Here is a 10798-nt window from a genome sequence, read left to right as displayed (position 1 = left end):
CCTTTGGGTTTCCCTGGCAGGCTCCCATCCGAGTACTTAGCAGACCTGGCCAGCCTCTGAGAGCTGACGAAAACGCAGCCAGCCATGACGCCGGCTACAGCCAATGCACAGGAAACACAAGGAGCCGAGACGAGATTTTTCCGTAGCATTCTTGGAGTCAAAACATTCGTCTGCTCTGACTGAAGGGGAAGGCGTCAGATGGAATCTGGGGAGGTGTGAACCACCCACTCACACCCCAAAGAGGTAACAAATTGTATCAGCCTCTGTGATAGGTTTGATCTGACATACTGTGGCCTATTAGGCCCTAAAGATGCCACAGGGCCCCGTCCCCACCCACCAATGGCCATTGGGAAGCAGAGAATAGCCATAGTGTAGCATGGTCTAGATAATATCTAGTCCTGCCATGAGCGCCGGGGACTGGACTAGATGACCTCTCGAGGTCCCTTCCAGTCCTATGATTCTCTGATTCTATGCTCCGGGATTGCCCTGATCTGCCCCCAATGCTAAGAACTGGGTTTGTGCAGAGCCCATATACCGGTCCCGCACTAGCTGGAGAGACCTCCCCGCCGCCAGCTTTGTGGCGGGAGAAATTCTAAGGGCTTGTTTATATGGGGACACTCAGGAAAGTTAATCCGAATTAACGTTTAAGTGGATTATGTCAAGAGAATGGAGTGGCTGTTAGGGGAACTAATGGAGGGTAATGTAGTTCCTGCAAATCAACGTGGGTTTATGGAGCACAGAGCCTGTCAAACTAACTTGATATCTCTTTTCGATGGGATTACAAGGTTGGTTGATAAAGGTCACAGTGTCGATGTAATAGACTAAGGAGTGGGCTACACGAAGGGGAAGTTTTGAACTAAGATACGCAACTTCAGCTCCGCGGTTTGCGTAGCTGAAGTCGAAGTGTCTTAGTTCGACTTACCTGGCCGTCCTCACGGCAGCAAATCGACCGCCGCGGCTCCCCCATCGACCATGCTTACTCCTCCTGCCGAGGTGGAGTACAGGTGTCGATTCGGGGATCGATTTATCGCGTCTAGAGTAGACGCGATAAATCGGTCCCCGATACATCGAACACTACCCGCCGATCCGACGGGTAGTATAGACGTACCATTAGAGTTTGTAAGGCGTTTGAGTTGGTGCCACACGACATTTTGATTGAAAAACTAGAACAATATAAAATTAACAAGGCACACATTAGATGGATTAAAAACTGGCTAACCGATAGCTCTCAAAATGTAATTGTAAATGGGGAATCTTCATCGAGCGGGTCTGTGACCAGTGGGGTCCCGCGGGGGTCAGTTCTTGGCCCTACGCTGTGTAACACTTTTATGAATGACCTGGAAGAAACCATAAAATCGCCACTAATATAGTTTGCAGATGACACAAAGATTGGGGGAGTGGTAAATAATGAAGAGGACAGGTCGCTGATTCAGAGCGATCTGGATGGCTTAGTAAATGGTGCAAACAAACGCTATGCATTTGAATATGGCTAAATGTAAATATGCAAAGAAGGTCGGCCATACTTACAGCATGGGAGGCTCTACCCTGGGAAGCAGTGATCCTGATAAAGATCAGCAGGGAGAGGGATAGCTCAATGGTTTGAGCATTGGTCTCCTAAACCCAGGGTTGTGAGTTCAATCCTTGAGGGGGCCACTTAGGGATCTGGGGCAAAATCAGTACTTAGTCCTGCTAGTGAAGACAGGGGGCTGGACTCAATGACCTTTCAAGGTCCCTTCCAGTTCTAGGAGATAGGATCTCTCCATTAACTTAATTTTATTTGGGGGTCATGGTGGATAATCAGATGAACAAGAGCTCCCAGTGCGACGCAGTGACCCAAAGGGCTAATGTGATCTTGGGATGTGTAAACAGGGGAATCTCGAGTGGGAGTAGAGAGGATATTTTACTTGGGTATTTGTTACTGGTGCCCAAAATTCAAGGAGGATGTTGACAAATTGGAGAAGGTTCAGAGAAGAGCCATGAGAATGATTAAAGGATTGGAAAACCTGCCTCATAATGATAGACGGAAGGAGCTCAATCTATTCAGTTTAAAAAAGAGAAGGTTAAAGGGTGACTTGATCACAGTCTTTAAGTACCGACATGAGGAACAAATATTTCATAACGAGCTAGCAGAGAAAGGTCTAACATAATCCAAAGGTTGCAAGTTGAAGCTAGACAATTGCAGACCGGAAATAAGGCACACATTTTTAATGGTGAGAGTAATTAACCCCTGGAACACTTTACCAAGGATTCTGGTGGATTCTCCATCACTAATCATTTTAAAATCAAGATCGGATGTTTTCCTAAAAGCTCTGCTCCAGGAACTATTTTGGGGACGTTCTAGGACCTGTGTTATCCAGGAGGATAATGGTTCCTTCTGGCCTTAGAATCTATGAAGCTATGAACTGCATTAAACCCACGTGTGAATGCTCTTATTCAGAATTAAAACGCCTTAATTCGGTTTAGCTTAATTCACTTAGCCTGCCGCATACCCTGCTCCCTGCAGAACAGCACCCCCTACCACCCTAAGGGAGTCATTCCCACCCACTTTAAGACTTCTTTGTGCTCCCATGGTCTAAAGTCTAGTTATTTGGGCTCAGATCCTGAAAGCTTCTCAGGTTGAAAACTTGGACGTTTGAGCCTTAGATTCTAGCAGCCTATAGATTCCTCTTCTAACTAGAATTGTTCCCCAAACTAACCTTTCGGGCCCCAAAAATCCCCTCAAACTTTTGGTCCAAATCTGGACCTGACTCCACATTTTGTGTATGAGGCCGAACCGAAATCCTGGATCCAGAGTGACACTGGTGTCAGCAGTGTTGCCCAAGCCAGAAGGTCAAAAATCAAGAGTCAGGCCATTCAACTGGCTTAAAAATTATGAGATTAAAAAAAAAAAAGATGCTTTGGGTTCTTTTTATTTGCCTTCTGCTTCCTGAGCCTTTCAGGTGGCCCTCAGGATGGGCTTTCATGCCTCCGTGCCCAGAGTGGTTAAGAAAAGTCCTTTAAATTTTTTAAAGGGAAGCTGAGATTCTCCCTTATTCACAGGACTCCAGGAGCTGGGGCTTTCTGAAAAGCACCAATTATTGCAAGAGTTGGCAGCCCTGAGTTGGTGACATGGATCTGACCTTGATGGGTGCCCTCAGGCCGATGAACCAAAACCAGAGGATCCACCCCTAGGGCATCGTGCCCATATTCTGAACCACAGTTTTGCAGGCCACTCACTTTGACAAGGACTGAATCAGCCGTGGAGTTCAGGGATCACCTCCCATGTTTTGCAAGAGCTCGGCTTTCTTCTGCTTCCCCTTCCAACTGACTGTGCATAACAACAGAGGCTGTGGCGGGGAAACTCTCAGCCCTTAAAGGCACATTTCCCCACTACGCCACACCAGTGATGTCCAGCGCGATAAACATGCGCCCTCCCTACAGGGTGTATGACATGCTCCCTTCTGCGGCTCATCCACCTTTTTGTTCTGTGTCCGTACAGCACCTACCACAATGGGGATGCTGGTCCATGACTGGGACCCCTCGGCACTACCGTAATACACCAAACAAACAGTAATGTACAGAACCTAGCACAACGGGATCTTGGTCCATGCCCGGGGTGCTGAGATACTACCATAATACACCTAATAAATAATAATAGTAATTTTTCACTGCCCCCAGCTCAACCCACATGCTCTGTGGGGCGGGCAAAGAGGGCACCGCAAGACCCGCACTGACTCGTGAGTTCCATGCCCATCTCTGGTTTACTAAAAGAGGGTTATGTTGCCCCCCTCCCCACCCCCAGCTCCTGCATTAGAGCGTCCCAGCAGTGAGAGCATTCCTAGCCCTGGCCTATTTCCCGCCGGGTTGTGCTAGGAAGTGATGCGTCCGGGAGCCCCGTGGCACACTCAGAACACGAAATGCTTTCCTCATGGTTAAGGGCCCCGGGGCTGCTTGCTGCAGCCGGGTGTTCCACTGATGTGCCGCTCCAGTTACGGCTGCTTCACGCTTCACGCCCCCGCTCCCCCACCCACTCCGCTGCTTTCCGTGTTCGCATCAGAACCTGGCGTGTCACTGCAGACAGCCGTGCCAGCCAAGCTCCCCTTCTCGCTGACGGGTTTAGAGCAGGGACGGGCAAACTTTTTGGCCCGAGGGCCGCATCGGGTTTCGGAAATTGTATGGAGGGCCGGTTAGGGAGGGGGTCATGGCCCGGCCCCCACCTCCTATCCGCCCTCTCCCACTGGGACTCCTGCCCAATCCAACCCCCCTGTTCCCTGACGGCCCCCCCAGGACCTTGGGGCCATCCACCCCCCTGCTCCTGTCCCCTGATCGCCCGCAGAACCCCTGCCCATGACTGCCCTCAGCCACCCCATCCACCCCCTGTTCCTGAGCCAGGAGGTCAGGGGCCGGGCAGGAGGGTCCCGTGGGCCGGATGTGGCCCGCGGGCCATAGTTTGCCCACCTTTGGTTTAGACTGAGAAATGGGGGGTGGGCGGCGGGGGGGGGGGAGACTCAGATCTTCCTGCATGGGGTGAGGTGGGGTCTAGTGGTTAAAACTGGGAGTCAGGTCTCCTGGGTTCTAGTCCCAGTTGTATGGGGGTAGTGGGGTTAGAGCGGGGGTGTCTGGGAGTCAGGACTCCTGGGTTGTATCCATGGATCTGGGAGGGGAGTGGGGCTGAGTCGTCGGAGCAGAAGGGCTGGGAGCCAGCCTTCCTCAGTCCAGTTGCCAGCTCTGGGAGGGAAGTGGAGTCTAGTGGGTGGAGCAGGGGCGGGTGGGAGTCATGGTACATGGGATCTAGGATGAAGTGTGCCAGTTGTTTAGCACAAGTGACTGGCAGCCAGGAGAGGTGCAGTCTAACCCATCCTATGGGAGGGAGCTTGGGCCGATGGTTCGATCCAGGTGAACGCCAGGCCGCTGGGATCAGGAGGGGAATGCAACCCGTCGGGTGCAGCGGTGACATGTCCCCCGTGGTCTAGTGGCTAAGGCATTGATCGTGTTCTGATTTGGTGCAGACATCTCCAGCTATTCTTCTATAGCCACATTACTTAACGACAGTACAGGCCTCCAAGGGCCACATTAACCAATTCCTCTGTCACCTCGGCATGCCCCCCTCTTTGCCGTTGGTTCCCCTCCTTCTACCTGCCGTCCTCACCATTTCTCCCGGTGCCCCAAGACCATTCGAAGTTCTCCTTAGACAGTGGCGATGAATTGTGACAGCAGCAGAACCGAACTGATTTTTCAAGAGGGATTTAGACACTCAAGAGCCTAAATCCCACCAACAGCCAATAGGACTTTGGCTCCTGAGTGCCTAAATCCCCTTTGGAAATGAGATTTAAGGATCCTTAAACTGGTAGACGTTGCAACGTGAGTGCAGCAAAACCTGGCTACCTTCCAACCTCTGGGCCGCTGTTCCTCACCCCAGGGCAGGCCAGGGTCCAGGCCAGAGCGGGGAGCTGGCCCTGAGCCCCACGCCAGTCTACGCAAGGTCAGGCGCCCCTCTTCTCCGCCTCAGCCCGAGTCACACTCCCCCCTCCCTGATCAACACATTTCAAGCTCCCCTTTGACTTGCTCCCTTCCCGTGCCATCTCACACACCCCTTTGCCCATCACCCCTTCCCTTTGCCCAGCCCCCTCCAATGCCATCTCACACACCCCTTTGCCCATTCCCCCCATGCCATCTCATGCTTCCCTTTGCTCAGCCCCCTCTCATGCCATCTCATAATCCCCTTTGCCCAGCCCCCCTTCCCATGCCATCTCACGCTCCTTTTTTCCCATCCCCCCTCCCATGCCATTTCATGCTCCCCTTTGCCCAGCCCCCTCCAATGCCATCTCACACTCTGGGACACTCTGTACCTCAGGGGAACACCCTGCACCCCCATGCTCAGCCTTATAAAATGACTGTGTGGTGTCCAAAGCAAAGTTTGTCACATCGGGTGTCTTCGGAAAGCTCATGATGCACTGAGCATGGTTGTTATAGTGATGTTATAGGTTCTAATTTCATGTATATAGTTATGAGGCTGAAAATGTGTCTTCATGGCTTAAAACAAGCCCAGGCAAAAACTCTCCAGGAACAGAGAGGCAGTTCACACCTCATCAGGGCATGTATGGGACAAACCCAGCCCAGCCTCACAGGAACAAAGGACGCTGGCCTAGGCAGCAACAAAGGATCTGTTGGACTCTCAAGTGAGTCACCCCCCTTCCCTGGGTCAGTTTGGGACTGCGATGAGGTAATGCTCACCTGACTCTGGGGGGGGGGGGGGGGGGAACGGCGCAAAGCCAAGAGGGAAGAAAGGACATGATAAAAGGGAGAGACATTTGCCATGCTCTTCCTCTCTCTTCCACCTACATCTACAGACACCACCACCACCAAGCGACTGAAGCACTGATGAAAGGGGAGAGCCTGTCTGAAGGGCAACCAGCCAGTCTGTTGTGAGAAGCATCTAATAATAATAAAAAATGGAGATATCCCATCTCCTAGAACTGGAAGGGACCTTGAAAGATCATCAAGTCCAGCCCCCTGCATTTGCTAACAGGACCAAGTACTGATTTTGCGCAAGATCCCTAAGTGGCCCCCTCAAGGATTGAACCCATCCCCCTTCCCTTTGCCCAGCCCCCTCCCATGCCATCTTATGATACTAATGATACTTACTATTCATTAGTTTAGCAGGCCAATGCTCAAACCACTGAGCTATTCCTCCCCCCCCCCAAATAAAAATAAAAATAAAAAAGTCATCGAGTCCAGCCCCCTGCCTTCACTAGCAGGACCAAGTGAATCTAAGTTTGTAAGGGTACTGAAAGTGTTAAGATCAGTTTAGAACGCATTTTGATTTATTTATTGACCAAATCTGAGTTCATAGAATCATAGAATCTCAGGGTTGGAAGAGTCCTCAGGAGGTATCTAGTCCAACCCCCTGCTCAAAGCAGGACCAATTCCCAACTAAATCATCCCAGCCAGGGCTTTGTCAAGCCTGACCTTAAAAACCTCTAAGGAAGGAGATTCCACCACCTCCCTAGGTAACGCATTCCAGTGCTTCACCACCCTCCTAGTGAAACAGTTTTTCCTCCTAACCAACCTAATCCTCCCCCACTGCAACTTGAGACCATTACTCCTTGTTCTGTCATCTGCTGCCACTGAGAACAGTCTAGATCCATCCTCTTTGAAATGCAAAGCTATCAAATGCAGCTATCAAATTCCCCCTCATTCTTCTCTTCTGAAGACTAAACAATCCCAGTTCCCTCAGCCTCTCCTCATAAGTCATGTGCTCCAGCCCCCTAATCATTTTTATTGCCTCCGCTGGACTCTTTCCAATTTTTCCACATCCTTCTTGTAGTGGGGGGCCCAAAACTGGACACAGGACTCAGATGAGGCCTCACCAATGTCGAATAGCGGGGAACGATCATGTCCCTCGATCTGCTGGAAATGCTTCTACTTATACAGCCCAAAATGCCATTAGCTTTCTTGGCAACCAGGGCACACTGTTGACTCATATCCAGCTTCTCATCCATTGTGACCCCTAGGTCCTTTTCTGCAGAACTGCTGCCTAGCCACTCGGTCTCTAGACTGTAGCAGTGCATGGGATTCTTCCGTCCTCAGTGCAGGACTCTGCACTTGTCCTTGTTGAACCTCATCAGATTTCTTTTGGCCCAATCCTCTAATTTGTCTAGGTCCCTCTATATCCTATCCTTACCCTCCAGCATATCTACCACTCCTCCCAGTTTGGTGTCATCTGCAAATTTGCTGAGGGTGCAATCCATGCCATCCTCCAGATCAGGGGTCAACAACTTTTCAGAAGTGGTGTGCCGAGTCTTCATTTATTCCCTCTAATTTAAGGTTTCGCGTGCCGGTAATACATTTTAATGTTTTTAGAAGGTCTCTTTCTATAAATCTATAATATAGAACTAAACTATTGTTGTATGTAAAGTAAATTAGGTTTTTAAAATGTTTAAGAAGCTTCATTTAAAATTAAATTAAAATGCAGACCCGCCCTGGACTGGTGGCCAGGACCCGGGCAGTGTGAGTGCCACTGAAAATCAGCTCGCGTGCCGCCTTTGGCATGCCATAGATTGCCTACCCCTGCTCCAGATCATTAATGAAGATATTGAACAAAACCGGCCCAGGACCGACCCTTGGAGCACTCTGTTTGATTCCAGCTGCCAACTAGACATGGAGCCATTGATCACTATCCGTTGAGCCCGATGATCTAGCCAGCTTTCTACCCACCTTATAGCCCATTCATCCAGCCCCTCCTAGTTGTGCTTTGACTTAGAATCACTTAAAATCTATCATTTGTAGTTAATAAATTTGTTTGTTTATTCTACCTGAAGCAGTGCGTTTGGTTTTCTTTGTGTCAGAGGCTCCTCTAGGGATAACAAGCCAGGTACATATCAATTTCTTTGTTAAATTGATGCACTCATATAAGTTTGCTGGGTCCAGTGGGCATAACTGGATATTGCAAGACGGAGTTTCCTAAGGTTATGCCTGGGACCGGAAATATTGACTAGTGTCATTCGGTTGCACAATCCAAGCAGCTTACATGCTAGGGACAGTGCGTGAACAGCCCAGGAGTGGGGGTTCTCACAGCAGAGCAGGGTAAGGCTGGGCCCCAGAGTCGACGATTGCAGTGACCTCGCAGATCACCAGTACAGATAACACCAGAGGAACATCACAGTGGCGCAGCGAGCAGGGTGTATGTAGTTTTTTTACTTCAAGTGAAGTTCAACACACTTTAAGCACTGATATTTGTGATTTTAAAAAAAGAACAGGCGTCCTTGGGGCACCTTAGAGACTAACACATTTATTTGAGCATAAGCTTTCGTGGGCTAAAACCCATTTCATCGGACACATAGAATGGACCTTTTTTAAGTGAGTCTTAAGTGCAGTGGCTAAGGACAGTCAGGAGGAGGTCACAGGTTTGTTATTTTCTGTTTGCTTATTTTGGAAAAGGGAAGTAAAAGCAGGAAAGCACGAAAACGAGTGAAAGCAGTGAAGCGATTGCCAAGTTGGAGCTTTTTAGGCGGCAGGTTGCAGAAAAGGAGGGGGAGCACCGGAGATTAGTACGACGGAAAGAACTGGAGATAAAAGAAAAAGCGAGTGAGAGGGAAGAAAAAGGAAAAGAGAGAGAAGAAAGAGAAAGAGCGCAAAACCACCAGCTTGAGCTGCTACAGAAGCAGAAGCCCCCGACTCTCATCACTCCAAAAATCCACAGATGGGAACAGATGTCCTGCATCCAATGAGGAGGACGATATTGCTGAATCTGACTACCTAAGGCTGTGTGTAATACATGAAATCCCTGGGGATAAGCGAGTTCCTACCCTGATTGTGAAATTAACTGGTAAAGCTCGAAATGCATTCAATGGAATCCCTATTGAAGATGCTTTCGACTATTGTAAATGTAACGATACTGTTTTGCGACGTTTTCAGATTACCCCTGAAACAGAGAGAGTTAAATTTTGGAATCTTAAGAGGGATATTGGGATGAGTAATGGGGAATATGTAAACAACATGAAAGATTAGTTGGGAAAATGGGTGAGGGGTAAAGAGGTGGCAAGTTTTGAAGGAATGTTGGGTCTTGTTGCTCAAGAACATTTCCTAAGCATGCATAAGGCTGATGTCAAGCAGTGTCTATCCCATCTCCTAGAACTGCAAGGGACCTTGAAAGGTCATCGTGTCCAGCCCCCTGCCTTCACTAGTAGGACCAAGTACTGATTTGGCCCCAGATCCCCAAGTGGCCCCTTCAAGGATTGAACTCACAACCCTGGGTTTAGCAGGCCAAAGCTCAAACCACTGAGCTATGGACAAAGATGTAAAGTCTGTGGATGAGATGGCTTTGTTTGCTGATGCCTTTGAACAGACTCAAGTGTGTACTGAGGGCAGGCCACAGAAGGAGGGGTTTAGAACTGGTGGGACGGGAGGATCCCCTGGGAAGAGAGAAGAGGGTTGGGAGCCTAAATATTCTCTTACCCCAAAACATCCTTCTACTGCTAACCCTCGTCCCAAGCCTCGTGTAAAAGCAGAAGAGCCCCAAAGGTGCTATCTGTGTAATTCCACTGATCACCTGAGGAATAAATGCCCTGTGCTAGGAGGAAGCAGGCGACCGATAGCTCATGTTATAATATATGGAGATATAACCATCTCATAGAGCTGGAAAGGATCCTGAAAGGTCATTGAGTCCAGCCCCCTGCCTTCACTAGCAGAACCAAGTACTGATTTTGCCCCTGATGGCCCTCTCAAGGATTGAATTCCTACCCCTGGGTTTAGCAGGCCAATGCTCAAACCACTGAGCTATCCCTCCTCCCTCTTAGCTCTGCAGTCCACACGGAGGGGAACACTGGAGGGAAGGAAAAGCCAGTGACTGATTACATGGGCGAGAGTCAAAGGACACCCCGGGTAATGAACAAACTAACCTCAAACTGGAATATCTGAGCAGAGGGCGTGGTATCATAAAGATACTTGGAAACGCACAGCTGTGATAAAAATGTTGGTATTAATGTTCAGTTTTGGGGATAAAAATTTTGACACGGATGTTAAACCTTATGATAATGCTTCTTTTCAATTAATACCTGTAAACAGACCACAGCAGAGAAACCATAACAAACCTGGTTTGCTGGGTGAGGGGGAAACTGAGGCACGCTGCCTCATGGCCTTAATGGCTGGATGCTGAGAGAACTGTAACACAAACGGCCTTTGAGATACTCAGTGACTAATCCTCTTGCAGTAAACTAAGGGAGCAGGTATGACACGCTGTACCTCGGGGGAGCAACCTGCACCCCCATGTTCAGCCTTATAAAATGACTGTGTGGTATCCAATGCAAAGTTTGTCAAG

Source organism: Malaclemys terrapin, chromosome 23 (genome assembly GCF_027887155.1).
Source record: "Malaclemys terrapin pileata isolate rMalTer1 chromosome 23, rMalTer1.hap1, whole genome shotgun sequence".
Classification (NCBI taxonomy): Eukaryota; Metazoa; Chordata; order Testudines; family Emydidae; genus Malaclemys; species Malaclemys terrapin.
The sequence above is the reverse complement of the archived record's forward strand: the minus strand, read 5'-3'. Positions refer to the sequence as shown.